This window comes from Takifugu rubripes, chromosome 10 (genome assembly GCF_901000725.2).
Source record: "Takifugu rubripes chromosome 10, fTakRub1.2, whole genome shotgun sequence".
Lineage (NCBI taxonomy): Eukaryota > Metazoa > Chordata > Actinopteri > Tetraodontiformes > Tetraodontidae > Takifugu > Takifugu rubripes.
The window spans coordinates 11,817,632-11,838,126 of record NC_042294.1 but is presented as its reverse complement, the minus strand read 5'-3'; the positions used below and the strand labels follow the sequence as shown (position 1 = coordinate 11,838,126).

The window sequence follows — 20,495 nt, the reverse complement described above, 5'->3', positions numbered from 1 at the left end:
AGTCTAACCAGTCTAACCAGTCTGACTAGTCTAACCAGTCTAACCAGTCTAGCTGCTGACCAGGAGTAAACCTGCAGCAGATTTAAACTGGTTTAAACTGGTTTCCAGTTTAAATCTGCTGCCATTTAGTTTCTCTGATGCCTCCTCAAGGTCAGACGTGTCACCAGCGACCTTTCTTCATCGTTTCATCATCGTCATCCTCCCTCACGGGCAGTTTAAAGGCTATTGAAACACCACTTTGAAGATTTCTGTTTTTGTGGTGTTTCTGGTTGTTTGTGTATGAGTGAATAGGAGAGAGAGAGAAGGGGGAGAGAGAGGGGGAGGGGGAGAGGGGGAGGGAGAGGGGGGAGGGGGGAGGGAAGAATGGGAGAGAGAGGGGGGGAAGAGGGGGAGAGACAGTGGGAGGAAGAGAGAGAGGGGGGGAAAGAGGGGGAGGGAGGAATGGGAGAGAGGGGGGAGAGGGGGGGAGAGAGGGAGAGAGAGGGAGGGAGGAATGGGGAGAGAGAGGGGGGGAAAGGGGGGAGAGACAGTGGGAGGAAGAGAGAGAGGGGGAGAGAGGGGGAGGGAGGAATGGGAGAGAGAGGGGGGGAGAGGGGGAGGGAGGAATGGGAGAGGGGGGGAGAGGGGGGGAGAGAGGGAGGGAGGAATGGGGAGAGAGAGGGGGGGAAAGGGGGGAGAGACAGAGGGAGAGAGAGAGAGAGAGGGGGGAGAGGGGGAGGGAGGAAGGAATGGGAGAGAGAGGGGGAGAGAGGGGGAGAGCAACAAAAGAGTTGTTCTTATATGAAAGTGAAAGAGTTTCAGGGCTGCAGGCAGTCATGATGAGTAGGAGATTTGTGTGTGTGTGTGTGTGTGTGTGTGTGTGTGTGGTGTGTGTGTGTGTGGTGTGTGTGTGCACCACTTGTCACACCTTCACACACATGTACCAGTGTGAGCCCAAATTGAAACAAATGTTCTAATGTTTTCATGGCGGCAGCGAGTGGCTTCACGCCGCACGTGATCGATGGGCGGACATATTGATTATGTCTGATCCTCCAGATCGATCAGCGGATCGATCAGCGGATCGATCAGCGGATCGATCAGCGGATCGATCAGCGGATCGATCAGCGGTGAACAACGCCGGTGGCTAACCTGTTAGCTGCTTGTTGCCAGCCGCCGGCACGATGCGAACGTACGGCGTTGTGAGCTGAGTGATGATTATAGCGGCTGCTCATCCAGGAGGGCATGCAGGGGAGAGAGAGACAGGCAGAGAGAGAGACAGGCAGAGAGAGAGACAGGCAGAGAGAGAGACAGGCAGAGAGAGCGAGACAGGCAGAGAGAGAGCGACAGTCCTGAAACAGTCGTATTAGTGTCGTGCACAACCGGTCAGTCAATCAGGCAGAAACAGCAGCAGGCAGAAAGAAGAGAAGAGTTTAAGGCCGAGTCTCTCTTAGCTCACGTGTAAATCTACCGATCTATTGACCACCCTGAGCAACGTTACATGTATCAATCAATAAATATTCAGATAAATCAATAAATATTTGTGTGAGCAGGGCTGCGTGTTAACACACACGGTCGACACCCGACCGGTGCTCAGGTTACACTCACTCTTGGCCAGGCACCTTCAGCCGGCGTCTGCTGTCGTTAGCCGCAGAACGGTGCTCAAAAACTAATTAAAGTCACTACAGTCACGCACTGTGTGGTGTTTGTGTGTGGTGTGGTGTGTGTGGTAAACCTACATGTCCATCAAGGGACATACTAATGTTTTAGCTGGTTTAGCCGCAGTGCTAAAAGCTCTCTGGACACTCATACTAAAACTGTGAGCTGTGCAGTGTTAGCATAGCATTCTGCTGTGTGTGTTTGATCTGTTTGTGTCTGTAAATGTCAGAATAAAGACGGCTATCAGGGGAGAGGCTTCCATCTGTTAAAGTTGGTAAATGTTAGCATAGAACGTTAACGGCTATTGGTTTAAACGTGCAGATTAAATAGAGCCACTAGGCCGCTGTTAGCATGATTTCCATTGGCTGTGCTTCCTTTTGGCTTTGATTTTTAAAATTATTTTAAAATTGTTTAATCTCTTTACGGCTTTAACCCACATTATCTGTCCAAGCAACAAAGTAGCAACGCTAAAGGCTAACATTAGAGAGATAACAACACCAACAACACACAAGTGACATTTCAAAACAAATGTAATTTTGTAATTCTTCAAAATAAAATCCACATCCGCTCACCTTTAGTGGCCACACGCACACACTCGATCTTAGTCTCCTGGAAGAGAGAATGAAACAAATTAGTATCCTGTCAGGTCTAATGCTAACACATTAGCTACCACACACACACACACACACACACATGCACATGCACATGCACAGATGCACACACACAGAAGGAAAATGGCTGTGGATCATTGCCTCTGGTGGCATTTAACAACACACACAGACACACAAACAGAAGGAAAAGGGCTTTGGATCAGTGCCTCTGATGGGATTTTAACAACAACACTAACAAAGACACGTGCGCACACAGACACACGTGCACACACAGTCATACAGACACATGCAGACACGACTGCTGCTATCTTATCCAACATCATCAAACTGTCAGTGACGAACAGCCAGAACGGGAGCGTGAAAATGGAGTTTGTGTCCTCGGAAGCTCAGGTGTCCCACAGGGGAGGGCGCTCAGGTGTGTTACCTGCCCACGGGGGAACTTACTCCATTAGCGGTGCTGACAGCCTGATAGTAAATCCCATAACTTTTATGAGGCAGCAGAGGAGCATTCAGTAGCCACTGTAGGTGCGGTTGTCACCTGAAAACACAAAAAGGACTGACTGAGCGTCTGTCTGTCTGTCGTTCTGTGTGACCGACCCCGCCCGACCGACGACACGACCCCGACCGACCCGACGACTGACTGACTGACCCACGCAGAAGGGCACGGCCCCCTTCAGCTCACTGGTAGGCAGCTCGGCACTGAAGTAGTACTGTGAGTCCAGCAGTGTGGCGTTCTGGAAGTGGACCGGAACTGGATAGCAGGGCAGGATCTCTGCAGTACCCTTCCTCAGCCTGCGGGGGCGCTCCTCTTCCACCACCACCTGGTATTTACTTCATAAAGACAGAAGAAGTTTAGATTTGTAGGAAGTGGAGTGAAAGCAAAGATGGCTGGAGGAGTGGCAACAAGCCCCCAACAGTAATAATCCGATATTTCAGATATTTATCATCTGGCGCAGGTGAGCAGAACTCCGTGCACGGAGCTCGCTGGGCCCCGTCTGATTCACCTTTACACAAAGGTGATGTGTGTCACCTGCATCACTCAGCTCCATGCTCACTAACGCGCGCCGGTGTGTGTGTGTGGTAGAGTGAGGACCTTTTTGGAGACCCTGTATTTCCGCTGCCACATCGGCTAAATAATGCCGTTTGGTGCGTTTCCATTGGGAAAGGTGTGTATCACCTGTGCTCTCTGTGTTCCTCATGTTCCTGTCACATTCCTGCTGAGCCCAGTGAGCTCAGACTGAGCCTGAAGATCTACAGCAGCAGCAACCTCTGGAACCGAAGCAATAACCATCTATTTTCCTCAGTGGGGTTATTAGTTGCTGCTGCTGGTTGCATAGGAACAGGACGAACCTTCAGTGACAGTCTGCGTTGATCTCCGTCCACGAGTCCTAAATGGCTCGTGAACTGAGATCCACCTCGGACCCCATCAATCCAGTAGAGAAGGGTCGTCTGTGGTTCTGTACTGAACAGTGGCTGAACAGCCACCCAGGGTCCAGCCTCCTCCACCCAGGAAGCATCGGCCTCCTCCACCCAGGAAGCATCGGCCTCCTCCACCCAGGAAGCACCGGCCTCCTCCACCCAGCATCGGCCTCCTCCACCCAGGAAGCACCGGCCTCCTCCACCCAGGAAGCATCGGCCTCCTCACCCAGGAAGCATCCACCTCCTCCACCCAGGAAGCATCGGCCTCCACCCAGGAAGCATCCACCTCCTCCACCCAGGAAGCATCGGCCTCCTCCACCCAGGAAGCATCCACCTCCTCCACCCAGGAAGCATCGGCCTCCTCCACCCAGGAAGCATCCACCTCCTCCACCCAGGAAGCATCCGCCTCCTCCACCCAGGAAGCATCGGCCTCCTCCACCCAGGAAGCATCGGCCTCCTCCACCAGGAAACCACCTCCTCCACCCAGGAAGCATCCACCTCTCCACCCAGGAAGCATCGGCCTCCTCCACCCAGGGTCCGGCCTCCTCCACCCAGGAAGCATCGGCCTCCTCCACCCAGGAAGCATCGGCCTCCTCCACCCAGGAAGCATCCGCCTCCTCCACCAGGAAGCATCGGCCTCCTCCACCCAGGAAGCATCCGCCTCCCCACCCAGGAAGCATCGGCCTCCTCCACCCAGGGTCCGGCCTCCTCACCCAGGAAGCATCGGCCTCCTCCACCCAGGAAGCATCGGCCTCCTCCACCCAGGAAGCATCGGCCTCCTCCACCCAGGAAGCATCGCCTCCTCCACCCAGGAAGCATCGGCCTCCTCCACCCAGGAAGCATCGGCCTCCTCCACCCAGGAAGCATCCGCCTCCTCCACCCAGGAAGCATCCGCCTCCACCAGGAAGCATCGGCCTCCTCCACCCAGGGTCCGGCCTCCTCCACCCAGGAAGCATCGGCCTCCTCCACCCAGGAAGCATCCACCTCCTCCACCCAGGAAGCATCGGCCTCCTCCACCCAGGAAGCATCCACCTCCTCCACCCAGGAAGCATCCGCCTCCTCCACCCAGGAAGCATCGGCCTCCTCCACCAGGAAGCATCGGCCTCCTCCACCCAGGGTCCGGCCTCCTCCACCCAGGGTCCGGCCTCCTCCACCCAGGAAGCATCCACCTCCTCCACCCAGGAAGCATCGGCCTCTCCACCCAGGAAGCATCCACCTCCTCCACCCAGGAAGCATCCACCTCCTCCACCCAGGAAGCATCCACCTCCTCCACCCAGGAAGCATCGGCCTCCTCCACCCAGGGTCCGGCCTCCTCACCCAGGAAGCATCCGCCTCCTCACCCCAGGAAGCATCCGCCTCCTCCACCCAGGAAGATCCGCCTCCTCCACCCAGGGTCCGGCCTCCTCCACCCAGGAAGCATCCGCCTCCTCCACCCAGGAAGCATCGGCCTCCTCCACCCAGGGTCCGGCCTCCTCCACCCAGGAAGCATCCGCCTCCTCCACCCAGGAAGCATCCGCCTCCTCCACCCAGGAAGCATCCGCCTCCACCCAGGAAGCATCCGCCTCCTCCACCCAGGGTCCGGCCTCCTCCACCCAGGAAGCATCGGCCTCCTCCACCCAGGAAGCATCCACCTCCTCCACCCAGGAAGCATCCGCCTCTCCACCCAGGGTCCGGCCTCCTCCACCCAGGAAGCATCCGCCTCCTCCACCCAGGAAGCATCCGCCTCCTCCACCCAGCATCGGCGGAGCTGCTTTGTGACTGGCTGTCCTTCAAGCCCAGGAGACAAAGATCCGGCTGCTCCTCCTGATGTTCCGTCCATATAAGTTTACGGCTGGAACGGGACACAGCTGCACTAACTGCTGACGGGGAGAAGCCAAGCAGGCGCTGAACTGTTCCACCCCCTCCTCGGAGATGAGGAGCAGCACGCGCGACGGAGCAGCAGCACGGAGCGCACGGAGCAGCACGGAGCAGCACGGAGCAGCACGGAGCAGCACGGAGCAGCACGCACGATCCCAGAAAGGTGGTGGAGTTGGGTCTCCTCCATGTCTATCACAGAAGCCATCTATGGGGTGTCCAACCGGAACCAATCGTCTCGGTAGGTGGCAGCCATATGGCCAAACGGAGGAACACAGGTTCTCAGCACCCCCCCCCCGGGAACAGGGCCTGTTGCCCTCCCAGGATCGTGTGATGCCCATCCGGGGGGCAGAGCTGCAGAGGGGGTATTAGAGACAGGGTAGTTAGGTTGGATTTGGCTTTCTTCCTCTGCACCCTCAGCTTGTGACCTGGCTCTGACACACTTATTTCCACCCTCTCGGGCAACAAGCGCATGTGCTCGTGCACGTTTGGCTCAGGGCACAACAGTGCAAACCTCTGAGGTGGAGGTGGTTCTCCTCCCATGACTGCCTCTGGAACGGGCAATAGCAGCGTGGGACGCACACAAAACACCCAAAAGGGGGGGAGCAGCGGAACGGGGGGGGGGGGCAGGGTGCTCCGGCTGGAGAGCCAGGTCAGGCTCCTTTCCTTCCTGACGCCCCCTAGGATGATTGGCACGTCTAGTCTGAGACATCTCGCTTGCTCCTGAACGCGTCGCCATAACGTTGCTCGCGGCCTGGACCGAGCCGCGCTGTATATGGAGGAAACCAATCAGCAACGAGCGCCATTTCCTCCCACGCCTCACAGTCCTGTTGCCATCCTCAGCGGCGGCGGCGGCGCCTTGAACCTGAGCAGTCCGGTTGATGTGAATGGACAATAAGCCAGAGTGCGTCACTAGCGCCTAGCGATGGCAGCTAGCAAAGATTCGTCTGGCGAACAGTTAAATTAGCGCGAAGCTCTGACGTGAGATGAGCTCTCAGGTGAGGAGAGCTCTGGAATAAGGGGTGTTTGTGGGAGATGGGACTTCTGGGAGCGGTGCGCGGTGAACACTTCAGCAGCCAAACATTGGCAGATTGGGATGAATGCTTCCATCGGGGGTGTGGGAGGCTGTGTATCCCATAGCGACCAGATGTCACTCATCAGCATGTCCACCGGGAGAGACGCCCGCCGGACACGCTGCAGACACCTCCGCTGGTTGATCCGCGGCCCAGAGACGCAGAACAAAGGTGGACTGAAAGCAAGAGAGAAATCTTCAAGCCTTGATCGGGATGAAATGAGGCATTCGCTGTCCTGTGTTGTCATCAGCTCGGACGTGAGGAGGAATTCCTTATTATTCATATTGTGGATGTCTTGTACTGCTCATAAAGGAGATCAGTGCAGCACAACAAAGTGGTGTGTGTGTGTGGGTGTGTGTGTGTGTGTGGTGTGTGTGTGGTGTGTGTGTGCGGTGTGTGGTGTGTGTGTGTGTGTGTGTGTCTGTGTGTGTGTGTGTGTGTGTGTGTGTGTGTGCGTGTGTGTGGTGTGTGTGTGCGTGTGCGTGGTGTGTGTGTGCGTGTGTGTGTGTGTGATTGACACTGCTAATCCCTTGTTAATCCTGGATGTTAGCAGCAGGCTGTGATTAGCCCCGCCTGCTGACAGTTAATTAACCAAATCCCTCGTTACAGCTGAGAAAGAGAAGACAGCTGTTGACATGACGACTGTTACTGCGGTTACCACCTCCTGTGGTGTGTGTGTGTGAATGTGTGTTGGATTGAAACGTTGGAAATAGTTGTTTATCTGGGACTTATGAATTTACTTGAGATGTGAGAGCTTTTCTGTTGAATGTAGGTCTGAAGCTACTCGGGACACAGAAAACGGGCGCTGACGTGTGGCTTTAAAACGACTTTTGCTTTGAGTCCCAACAAAGGCTTGTGGATTTTAACACCCTGGCGTGTTTGTGTGATGCCACATTACCAACAGTGAGCAGCAGCACATTATGATACCAAACACTCGTTAATCCGACCGGATCCGTCCAGAAGCTAGTGCCGGCCAGACGTCCGTCTTTGGACCACCGAGACCAGAAAATGTGCACGGCGGGATTTTAACAGGAGCCTCGAACGTTGCATCGGATTTGCGACGTGTTTCTCTGCATCGTCACAAAGTTTGTGATTAGAAAATCATTTTGTTGTGTGGAGATCATCTAATTTCAGGTCAGATGTTTTTGTCCCCAGAGTGAAGATCATTGATGACTTCATGTTCCAATAAAAGAGTCCTGCATACTCACCGTGTGTGTGTGTGTGTGTGTGTGTGTGTGTGTGTGTGTGTGTGTGTGTGAAAGAGAGAGTGCCTAAGAGAAAGTGTGTGTGGTCTTTCTAAATACTGAGCACCTAAATAATCATTTTGCTAGCAAAGTGAGGACATTTGGCCCCAAAACGTATGTAAGTTTGAGGGTCCAGACATGGTTTTAAGGTTGAGTTTAGCACCGAGTTCAGGTCCGGATCAGGTCTTATCAGGACTATAAACGTCCCCACACAAAGAAACAAGAATGTGTGTGTGACAGAGAGAGAGAGAGAGAGATGCAGTTTAAAAGTTGACTTTGATGTGACAGTTTGGTTTAGCTGCAGTTTTATTCTTTAAAGTGCTACACGTCCCTTTTAAATGTTTAACGACTTCATCAAATCTGCATGAAGCAGAAGATTGATGCTGCTCAATATTTTAACATTTCTGCGTGTATGAATGTGTGTGTGCTTGTGTGTGTGAGTACCAACGCGCGCGTGTGTGTGTGTGTGTGTGTGTGTGGTACCTGACTGGGGCTCCTCGACTCTGGGCCGGCCTCAGTAGAACTGTGACGGTGGAGTCCGTCTGATTCAGGGGAGCCTCCTGGTCATAGGCCGGCATGAGAGGAGCTGAGAACAAAGATGGAGTCGTCACTCGTGCTGGCCACGCATGACCCCACCGGGGTCAGAGGGCTCGTCGCCGTCTGGAAATCTACCTGAGATCTTGGTGGTGAACTGGCTGATAACTGGGGGGCCAAAGCCTTTGATGGTTGACGCTCTTATTGTGAAGGAGTAGGTGGAGGGGGTAGAGGTGGTGAAGACTTGGCTCGTCTCGTTGGCCAGTTTAAACACTTTGCCGCTCTGATTGGACAGGTCAAACTCTGTATCGAAGGAGCTCAGAGCTTTGTAGGAGACCTGCGGAGCAAAGCATCATAATGGAGTCTGTGGCGGGATCTTAGTGATAGACTTTAGAGAGTTTATCTACAGGCAGCGGGACGTCCTGTCATGGTCACCTGGTTTCTTGCTTACTCATACCTGCGGATGACACCGTAGGTCTGCAACGGTTCCCTCCAGCTCAGGCTGATCTGCTGCTCATAGCTGCTGCCCATGATGGAATCCACTGGGACGGCACCAGGGACTGAAGGGAGAGGCAAGGTTAGAGACCTGGAGCGTCACAACAGATTCAGGATCCTGAAATTCCTGTTCCTGTCATACCGTCCTCATCTGTGAGCACCAGCAGCTCCTCGCTCTCCTTCCATCCTTCAGGGTTACTCAAGAGGAGTCTCAGGCTGACGTTGGTGAATGGTGGGAGGTTATGAACGGTGTGCTGTGGAATGGTGCTCATGGTGTCATGGACCAGCTCCTCCAGGACCCGGTCCTTCGTGGTCTCCCTGCAGGTGATAGAGGAGTCACCTGATACCACCTGAGCACCTCCCTGTCTTATCTATTACACCAAGGTCATGTGGGGTGGTGGGGTGGCTGTAAGGGCACTGGCCCAGCTTGTGAGGGCCTCTCAGTGCTTCCACAACCAGTGGCCTTTCCCAGTTTCAGCTAACTTTGCTTACCTGCTGGGGGACCCTGCTGGCCGGTAGTGGTACTGCATAGTCAGGTTAAAGCTGTGGCAGCGCGTCACATTGTATCCAAAAGGTTCCCATCGGACCGTCACTTGTTTGGCCTGGATGTCCACTACCTGGAGCCTCCGGGGGCCGTGCATCGGATCTGACAAAGCACGAGATCAGGGGGGTTTACAGACGACAGGAAATGACATCATCCCTGCTGTTTATCACAGTCCTCGCACCTGTACTCACACGGTGGGATCACCACTGTGATTCAACCACAGCCCAGAACAAAAGAACTAACTTCAACAAAGGGAGAGGAGGAAAGACGCTGAAAGAGGGAAATGAGGGAAATGGGGGAGAGGGAGATGGGGAGGGACAGGAAAGAGAGACAGGAGAGTGGGGGAGAGAGAGAGGAGGAGAGGGAGAAGGAGTCTGAATACAGGAGAGAAGGGGACACATAGAGGGGGGACAGAGGGGGAGTAGGGACAGACAGAAAGAAAGAGAGAGACAGAAAGGTGGAGGAAAGAGGGAGTAGAGAAGGAGGGGAACAGGTGAGAGAGGGAGGTAGAGAGAAGCAGGAGACGGGTGAGGGAGGGAGGTAGAGAGAGGCAGGAGACAGGAGAGAAGGGGACACATAGAGGGGGGACAGAGGGGGACAGAGGGGGACAGAGGGGGAGTAGGGACAGACAGAAAGAAAGAGAGAGACAGAAAGAGAGAGACAGAAAGGTGGAGGAAAGAGGGAGTAGAGAAGGAGGGGAACAGGTGAGGGAGGGAGGTAGAGAGAGGCAGGAGACAGGTGAGGGAGGGAGGTAGAGAGAGGCAGGAGACAGGAGAGAAGGGGACACATAGAGGGGGGACAGAGGGGGACAGAGGGGGACAGAGGGGGAGGAGGGACAGACAGAAAGGAAGAGAGAGACAGAAAGGGGAGGAAAGAGGGAGTAGAGAAGGAGGGGAACAGGTGAGAGAGGGGGGTAGAGAGAGGCAGGAGACGGGTGAGGGAGGGAGGTAGAGAGAGGCAGGAGACGGGTGAGGGAGGGAGGTAGAGAGAGGCAGGAGACAGGTGAGGGAGGGAGGTGAGGTAGAGAGGCAGGAGACGGGTGAGGGAGGGAGGTAGAGGAGTAGAGAGAGGCAGGAGACAGGTGAGAGAGGGAGGTAGAGAGAGGCAGGAGACGGGTGAGGGAGGGAGGTAGAGAGAGGCAGGAGACAGGTGAGAGAGGGAGGTAGAGAGAGGCAGGAGACGGGTGAGGGAGGGAGGTAGAGAGAGGCAGGAGAGGGGGGAGGGAGGGAGGTAGAGAGAGGCAGGAGAGGTGAGAGAGGGAGGTAGAGAGAGGCAGGAGACAGGTGAGGGAGGGAGGTAGAGAGAGGCAGGAGACAGGTGAGAGAGGGAGGTAGACAGGTGAGGGAGGGAGGTAGAGAGAGGCAGGAGACAGGTGAGAGAGGGAGGGTAGACAGGTGAGGGAGGGAGGCAGAGAGAGAGACAAAAGCCATTTCTCAGTAAGTGAAAAGTCATCAGGGAACATTCAAACTGGCTCTGCTCATTTTATCAAGTATACATGTGACTGGCCTGACTTGGGACAGCTGGATATCCCACAATGCATTTCACCTCAGCCAGCAGGAGCAGCAGCAATGATGCAAAGTGAATAGTTCAAAGTACAGACGTCCATGTTTGAACAGGAGTTCACAAGCCCGAGCTCCAGACCAGGACTGAGGAGCAGCCACCAATTACCATCGTTCATTTTCCGTGCACACACTCACACATGCACAGTCCAGGACTTTAACTGGATATAACTGAGGCTCGCGAGTTTTACCGTGAGATAAAAGACAGATTTGAGAAAAATGTTTGATGCTCAGGGAGCTGAAAATACACGTCGCCATGGCAGCGCTACAGGTATACTGGTCCAGTTTGTGAGGTGGAACAAACAGTTGGCTGCACAGCCTGACCTTAATGCTGGGAACGTTTGGGAGCGGACGCTCTGTGGGTGCTACTGGAGGGGACTCGTATTGATAAGACGCGTGTGTGTGTGAGTATTGATCCACACAGCATCAGTGATTGATGGCAAACAGCTGAATGATTGTCTTCGGCGCTCCAGGTTCGAAGGTTTTCAGGGTTTTGAGTCTGTCTGGAGCTGATAACAGACAGGAGAAAGAAAACAAAGAAAAATGGAGGGAGAGGATGAAGCAGGATAGAGATAGGGAAAGAGAGAGAGACGGAGAGAGAGAGAGAGGAGTCTTTGAAGGTGACTTTAAGAGGAGCAGAGGTTTAATTTTTCATTTCCAGGAGATCACAGCTTTAATATGAGGAGGAGGAGGAGGAGGAGGAAGAGGAGGAGGAGGAAGAGGAGGAGCACTGATGGATGAGTCACATCTTTTCACTTTCCTCAGGGATGAATGAAGAGCTGCTCATCAATGCCAAGAATACGACATAAATACATGTATCTATGCACGTACGTATGTCTGTGTGTCTCGTGTGTACACACATCCGAACATACACACACACACACACACACACACACACACACACACACACACACACACACACACAGGCGCTTTGCAGCTGTAAAATCACAATTACAGTCAGTTCTAGTTGCACACGTCTGCATTCACCTCATCCTGGTTATAAACCAGTAATGAACACACACCAGGCACAGGCACAGGCACCAGAGCAACGGGGACCGGTGCCTTGCTCAGGGGCTCCTCAGCCCGTGACATCAGCTGCATGCCTCAGCAGTGGCGTTTAGAATAGCACTCCGTCATCTGGCTGGATATTAACCACGAGAGGAAGGATAGTGTGAGGATCGAGCCGATAGGACTGTGGGACTCGGCCTAGCAGTGGAACCTCACAGATATCGAGGACAGCTACAAGCACCCCGGGATTCCGCAGAGAAACGGGAAGCTTAGTGCCGGTAATACACTGCTGCGCGCCTGCTCTATCTGCCAGCGAAGCACCTGCCTGGCCCCAGGCAGTGAAGGAATGCATGTACGTCCTCTCAATATTAACGCCGGGCTATACGACAAGCCAGGGAAAAAGACCTTATCTTAAAGGTTTGTCTATCCAGAGGAGGTGGAGGCTGTTCGTTTCATCCTGATTCATGTGCCTCTAGCATGGCTAATTCCATGAGCTCCACTCCCAATATTTATTGCGTGTGATTTGGTTTTATGTGGAACCATTTCCAGATGTTTTATTTCCTCTCGGCACTCGGCTTCCTGCCCCGTGCGCGCCGCTCTGCGCCAGATTGCTGCGACGTGCTCAACTATCCGACAAAAATAGGAGTCGTGCGTATTTTCCAAAGGTCTCCGTAACGACGGATTGGGAGCTGCAGCTGGAATACACACCTGCACCGGTTTAAACAGACGCATCACACTGTTGTTCAGGATGCACCAGAACCACATCAGGTATTACAGGGGTAATTCTCCCACAACCCTCCAGAGACGGTCTGAGCTCCAGCCAGATACCCCGCTGGGTGGCTGAGGGAGGAGATCACCCCCCACTACCTGGTAGAGTGTGCGGGAACACCTGTGCTGCTACTGGCCTGCTAACTCCAGGCTGGAGGAGTTATTATTTAGCTAACAAATGCAAATGTCGAGCCTCTTGGTCTGACTCGCGAGGGGAGGGGAGACCAGCTTCTGGAGCTTCTTCTCTGCAGGCTGGACAGTTCTGAGCGTCTTGTAGGTGGGGGCCAGTGTTCCTCGGGAGATTCCTTCTGTTAAGAGCTCGCCACGGCCCAACGTCCCCCGGAGCCCCCGCCACACAGCTTGGGCCCCAAACGACCCTGCAGATGTTTTAACACGTGATGGGAAAGGCCGTGAATAATGTAAAAAACCCGGCTCGGCCAGTGGAAATGCTGCAGAGGAATCTGGTGTTGGTACCGTTAAACGCCAGGTACTCGGACCTTAGTGGGGGGGCTGAACGTTGGCGTCCACCCGCTGGTCTGGCACCATGGCCACAGCGTCCACTCCCCTGCTCTGGAACGCCAGCATCGGTGTCCGAACCCACCACGGGATCAGATCCGAGGTGATTTCGGAGAGTGGTGCGACCGGACATGAGCCCGAGGTCGTGGCCGTGGGTTCGGGTTAGAACGTCGGTGGCGTCCATGACGGCAGTCGGGGAGCAGAACCGGAAGAGGCCCAGCTGCTCCCTGTCGAAGCTGAGACAATGATGGATGTGTGTCGAAGAGGCGCCGTCGGACAGATGGACGGATAAAAACCCAGGAGGAGACGTGAGCAGATGGACGAACCGAGCGTGAAAATCCGAGGTGAAGAGAGAAGATGAGAGCAAGCGGGTGAAATATTCATACGGTATTTTCTAAAAGCCTCTACAAACAACACACACACTTTAATGGATGTTAAAGCACACACGCTTGCACACACACGCTGAGTCAAGTGCATATAGACGCACACACACCCCCACACACACACCCACCCACACACACAACACACACACACACACACACACACACACAGATGCTGATTGTGGTTTCTGTCCTGAAAGAAAGTATTTTATTTTCATTGCATGTGTGTGTGTGTGTGTGTTGGGGGGGGGGGCACCAACTAGAACCGTGGACCTTCATGCATGTCTCACGTATCGGAGCATCCAGTCACATGTTCTGGAAAGCCATCACGACCACCAGAACTTTGAAGAACATTAAAGACTGTTACTAACATGACCCAAGCCAATAGATCCGTTCTAAAGCGTGGTTCTGTTCAGAGTTCAGGATCCAGGAGGACACACGGGTCGTGAGCACTCCTGTTCAGGAGACACCACACTGAGTCGACTCAGTGGGCACTAAGTCCTGAAGCTTGTCTGGTGGAGATGCTAATTCATTATTAAACACAGAGGTTCCGCAGACCCTCACAGACCTTCACCAAGAACTCACTAGAATGGAGAAAGCTGGTTCCACTGAAGCATCACAGGAGCATACATCCTCATCACCATCATCATCCTCATGATCATGTGACCTGACTCACCTGCACACTTGGTTCTGGCCCTAAGAGGTGGTCCAGGTCTTCCTGTTCCACCATCCAGCGATCTGGTGAGAAGCACGCTGATCTCGTATTCGTGTCGGGGTCCAAATGTCCAATCTGTGTGTGGGCTTATCCACTGGCGTGGTGTCGATCAGCATTCCTGACAGCGTGCGGTACTCCACCTGAAACCAGATCCATGTTCCGTTCACCGAGCCATCACCGAGGAACGGAACGACCGTCAACAACAAACTGCTTCACTGAAGAGTTCTGAAGCCTCATCAAGATGTGAAAACATGGCAGATCAGGACTTCAATAAGAACCAAAGGAGCACCAGAACCTTCTATATGACGTCACCAGTTCCCAGGAACAGTTCCCAAGAACCTTGGCGAAAACCCACCAGAACCTAAACCCACCAGGAATCGACACCTCACCTCTCTCTCAATGATTGGTCCATCACCGTTGATGGAGTTGGCGTTGAGTTGGATCCACAGGTAGGTGGCGCCGACTGCTATCAACTGAGGAGGGGCAATTGGTACAGGAGGTTCTGTAAGACAGATGGAACCAGGGTCAGATCTCACACACACGCACACAACACACACGCACACACACAGGTTCACAAGCCTTACGAAGGGGGGAAGGAGTTAACGAGTTAATTAATATTTTTGACCTTCGGCAAATCACAGCAGGCCTGGATTCCATTACCCAAAATCCTCGGCGGTGCTGCTCTACTTCCTTCTGACCCACTTCATCTCACACACACACACACACACCTACATTTTCACACAACACACACACGGTCATGGATGAAGTAGAAAGTCTCCTTCAGACGTACACGGAGGTAAATAGATGATAGTGCTGTTATAGCGACCGTAAATCATTACAGGTGATCGGTCACCGAATTATTGTTATGGTTAGAATTATGTTCGCCAAGAAAACCAGAATTTAAAAGAGGTTTTGTCCGTGAGAGAAGAATTCTTCTCCCCTATCAAGGAGAGAAGATGAAAGTGAAGAATGCAGTCAGCTTTCATCGCCGTCTCGCTGCAAAACTGCTCATTTAGTGGGGCATCATTAAAACGGAGCATCAGACAGCAGCCAGAGGGAAGAGGGAGGTTTTGACTGTGGAGTGATTCATCTTCACACCACAGAAGCTCTTCGACAAAACTGATTCTTCTTTTTAATAACACACACACACACACGGACACAACACGCACACACACACACGAGAGACAGACAGAGAGATGCAGACGGGTGAGGGACAGAGGGTCTCTCATAAAAATGTTACGGTTGTGATGCTAATCAGAAAATATCAATACTATAATCTGGTTTAAATGTGGCTGCAGAAAAAGATAATCGAAAAAAATAAAAAAAAAATCAATTAAGTTTCAAATGAAAGAAACAAAATGATGAACATCAATGTTAAAACATGTTAAAGCTATTTCTAAATTAACTGATAATAATAATGAGTGACTCAAATCTCAGAAAGACACAAAGGACAATCAACAGAACGTCGGACGCACGTTTGACGGTGAGCTCGGCATAGGAAGACACGCCCACGCCGCGCTCTGATTGGCTGATGCAGCGATATGTCCAGAGTCGCCCTTGGTCGTGTTCTCCACGTTAAAGTTGGCCACATAACGAGGCGAGAGTTCCCGGGCTTGGTGTCGCTGAGGGCTGCTGACGCCCCCCGATGCCCTGCAGACACCAGTCATCAATCAGGGATCGTTCTGTGGTGGTGATGGGTGATGGGTGATGGGTGATGGTGATGGTGGTGGTGGTGGTGATGGTGGTGGTGATGGTGATGGGTGATGGTGATGGTGGTGATGGGTGATGGTGATGGGTGTGATCGTGATGGTGATGTGATGGTGATGGTGGTGGTGATCGTGATGGTGATCGTGATGGTGGTCGTGATCGTGATCGTGATGGTGGTGGTGATGGTGATGGTGATGGGTGATGGGTGATGGGTGATGGTGATGGTGGTGATGGTGATGGTGATGGTGAGGGTGAGGGTGAGGGTGATGGTGATGGTGATCGTGATCGTGATGGTGATGGTGATGGGTGATGGGTGATGGTGATGGTGATGGTGATGGTGATGGTGATGGGTGATGGGTGATGATCGTGATGGTGATGGTGATGGTGATGGGTGATGGTGATGGGTGATGGGTGATGGTGATGGTGATGGTGATGGGTGATGGGTGATGATCGTGATGGTGATGGTGATGGTGATCGTGATGGTGATGGTGATGGTGATCGTGATCGTGATCGTGATGGTGATCGTGGTGGGTGATGGTGATGGTGATGGTGATGGTGATCGTGATGGTGATGGTGATCGTGATGGTGATGGTGATGGTGATGGTGATCGTGATCGTGATCGTGATGGTGATCGTGGTGGTGATGGTGATGGTGATGGTGATCGTGATCGTGATCGTGATCGTGATGTGATGGTGATGGTGATGTGATCGTGATCGTGATCGTGATGGTGATGGTGATGGTGATGGGTGATGGGTGATGATCGTGATGGTGATGGTGATGGTGATGGGTGATGGGTGATGGGTGATGGGTGATGGTGATGGTGATGGGTGATGGGTGATGATCGTGATGGTGATGGTGATGGTGATCGTGATGGTGATGGTGATGGTGATCGTGATCGTGATCGTGATGGTGATCGTGGTGGTGATGGTGATGGTGATGGTGATGGTGATCGTGATCGTGATGGTGATGGTGATCGTGATGGTGATGGTGATGGTGATGGTGATCGTGATCGTGATCGTGATGGTGATCGTGGTGGTGATGGTGATGGTGATGGTGATCGTGATCGTGATGGTGATGGTGATGGTGATCGTGATCGTGATCGTGGTGGTGATGGTGATGGTGATGGTGATGGTGATCGTGATCGTGATCGTGATCGTGATCGTGATGGTGATGGTGATGGTGATGGTGATCGTACCTGGAGGTAGAGCAGCAGGTCGCTCTGCGGGCGCCCGTTGACCGTACAGTGAAACGTGGCCGTCTGCCCAGCGTTCACCTCCACACCCTTAATGTGAAGGAAGTGAGGCGTCCCACTGAACACACAGACACGGGTCACACGTTGATGACATCATCAGAAAAATGTACTTTAATCAGAATATAGATCATATAGGCCATAGTGTGTGTGCGCGCGGCGTGGTGTGTGTTTCGCATCACAAAGCACCATAAAAAATGAAAGCCTTCAGACAAGCAGGTAGATAAACAGATGGATGGATCAAAGTCTATGCTAATCAATTTATATTTTAATGAGCTCCCCTGTCTACACACACACACACACACACACACACACAAACAACACACTGACCTTGATTTGATGCAAGCTCAACTTTTAACAATGTTACTCAATTAAGCAGCCAAACACAGTAAACCAACAGGAGCCTGTTGTGTGCGTGTGTGTGTGTGTGTGTGCGTGTGCGTGTGTGTGCGTGTGTGTGTGTGTGTACTCACTGCACTGGTGTCCCTGCAGTGTGATGTCCTTGATGGCTACAGCTCCTCTCTGACCCGTGCTGACGGCCTCCAGCACCACCTAACACACATCCACACGCTCATCAAACCGCTCTCCATTGTTACTGACTGAATGCAGATCCTGATGCAGGTGCCCCTGAGGTTTCATGTGTGTGTGTGAAGCTGTGCATTCCACACCCTTATCAGCACTGCAACACACACTTTCTTGGTGCCCCCACAACAGGAAGTTCCTCTCCCTCCACCTATCTGCGTCCTCCTCTGTTTCCTGCCTTCATTCTTTTCCCTTCATTCTTTTTTATTGTGGATGTTGTTACTTTGAGCTTTCCTTCCTTTTGCTCGTGTGTGTCAGAGACAGAGAAAACAGAGAGAGAGAAGGAACATTACCTGGTAATAATTAGGCCAAAAGGTGGACACAGCTAACTCCACCCCCTTCCAGATGTGGTAGGCAGGACCTGAAGCATTAAACACTGGAACTCCAAGAAGACCGTGTTCTCTGCAGGAAAACACTCATCTGAGCTAAAATAGCACTCCAGTGACGGTACACAAACCCAGCACGGTGTGGCCCAGTACCGGTGTGGCCCAGCACGGTGTGGCCCAGCACGGTGTGGTCCAGCACGGTGGCCCAGTACCAGTGTGGCCCAGCACCGGTGTGGCCCAGCACCGATGTGGCCCAGCACGGTGTGGCCCAGCACCGGTGTGGCCCAGTACCAGTGGGGTGCTACCTTTGATGTAGATGTTGAGCACCGGCGGCGTGGACCCGCGGCGGTGGTAGAACAGGAAGCTCACGCAGTGAGTGTCGTTCTCTTTGAGCGGCGGCAGCATGAGCTGAGCGCGCTGACCCCCGTAATGGCCAGATGTGTTCACAAACACGAAGGATGAGCCTGCAGACAGGAAGGAGAGTATAACGGTAACAAAGACACTATTGATCTGTAGAAACACAAACACACACACACACATACACACAGGCCTCAGTGTGTGTGTGTGCTCAGGTGTCACCACTGGCCTCAGTGGTGGGGAACAGGAGCTGCTGGCGTCCAGCTGATGCTTTCAAACCATTTCCAGATGTTGTCGTCCATGTGTGTGTTTAACTACCGTTAGAGTGTGTGTTCACGCATGTGTGATGTACGTGTTGAGCCTTCAGCGCACAAACACAACACACATCCCGCACGTTCACACTCTTCACCATGATGGAACAAAGAATATCTCAAGTCTCAGAGGAGCCTCATGTCTCCACACACAGATCAATTAAATCTACCAGCACAGTGTGGTGTGTGTGTGTGTGTGTGTGTGTGTGTGTGTGTGTGTGTGTCAGCAGATCAATGGTCCCTGAAGAAAATCGATTAGAAAAACAAGAATTTTAATCATGGCAAAGGGAAAAAGCAAGAGGAGAGGAGAGGAGTGAGGACGATACATACTGATGAGGTGAGAGGCAGAGAGGAGACACCGACCACCCCCCCGGAGCTCCTCCTCCACGCTCAGACCAGGAGATTTGATTGTTTCTGTGGCTTTAATGATTTGATGAAGATTTGTGAGCGGACTGACAAGGTGAGAACCAAAGCACAAGGCCAGTTTTGAGCTGGAGACCTTGTTGTTGCACAAGGTCAGAGTTTGAGTTTGGTATAAAAACCTTCTGGGGGGAGAGGGACTAATTAGTGGTAATTGTTTAAAATGTGAGGATCCAGATTTAGTGAAGACATCGATGAGCGAGTGAACTCATCAATTCACCAACAAATAGCAACAAAGAAACATGGATCAGTCAAGCGTAGCGACACCGGCGGCCGTGTCGCTACGCCTGGCTCGCTCATTAACCTGCGCCCTGCTCACCTGGCCACCAATCACAGGTGACCCTCCTGCCCTCTGAAAACCAATCACATCACAGCCTGCTCACACACACACACAGGCGGAGCAGAGGGGTAATTCCATTACCAGAGGAACGTGACAGGAAGCAGCTGCAGCACATCGGGGAGGTTTACACACCGGCGGGGGGGGGGGGGGGGGGGGAGGGGGGAGAGGGGGGGGGGGAGAGGGAGGAGGGGGAGATGGAGGGGGGAGGGGGGAGAGTGGGGGGGGGGAGTCAGGTCTCTGATTAAAATTAGGAGTTTGCTGCAAATTGTTCACGTAATAGTTTATTCAGGAAACATTTGATTCCTTTTGTATTGAAGTTCTGTGAGTGTTTGTGCATCAAGTATGAATAAATAATAATAAACTGGTCTAGAACACAGCTCTTAATGTATTAACATTATTATAACATTATTATAGTAGTTTGGCTGTAGTTAAACCGTGTAATCAATGTTGCATCGGCCCCTGGAGACCTCCTGGTTCCTCCTGACTCCTGCTGACTCCTCGACTCCTCCTGACTCCTCTGGTTCCTCCGGACTCCTCTGGTTCCTGCTGCCTCCTGTGGTTCCTCCTGGACTCCTGTGGTTCCTCCTGACTCCTCCTGACTCCTCTGGTTCCTCCTGACTCCTCCTGACTCCTCGGTTCCTCCTGACTCCTCCTGACTCCTCTGGTTCCTCCTGACTCCTCCTGACTCCTCTGGTTCCTCCTGACTCCTCTGGTTCCTCCTGACCTGTGGTTCCTCCTGACTCCTCCTGACTCCTCTGGTTCCTCCTGACTCCTCTGGTTCCTCTGACTCCTGTGGTTCCTCCTGACTCCTCCTGACTCCTCCTGGTTCCTCCTGACTCGCTGGTTCC

General features: G+C 53.0%; 1 pseudogene; it reads right to left on the bottom strand.

Moving 5' to 3' along the window:
* The window catches only part of LOC101075525 (receptor-type tyrosine-protein phosphatase mu-like), a 43,375-nt pseudogene that overhangs the window by 16,924 nt on the left and 5,956 nt on the right, over positions 1–20,495 (bottom strand).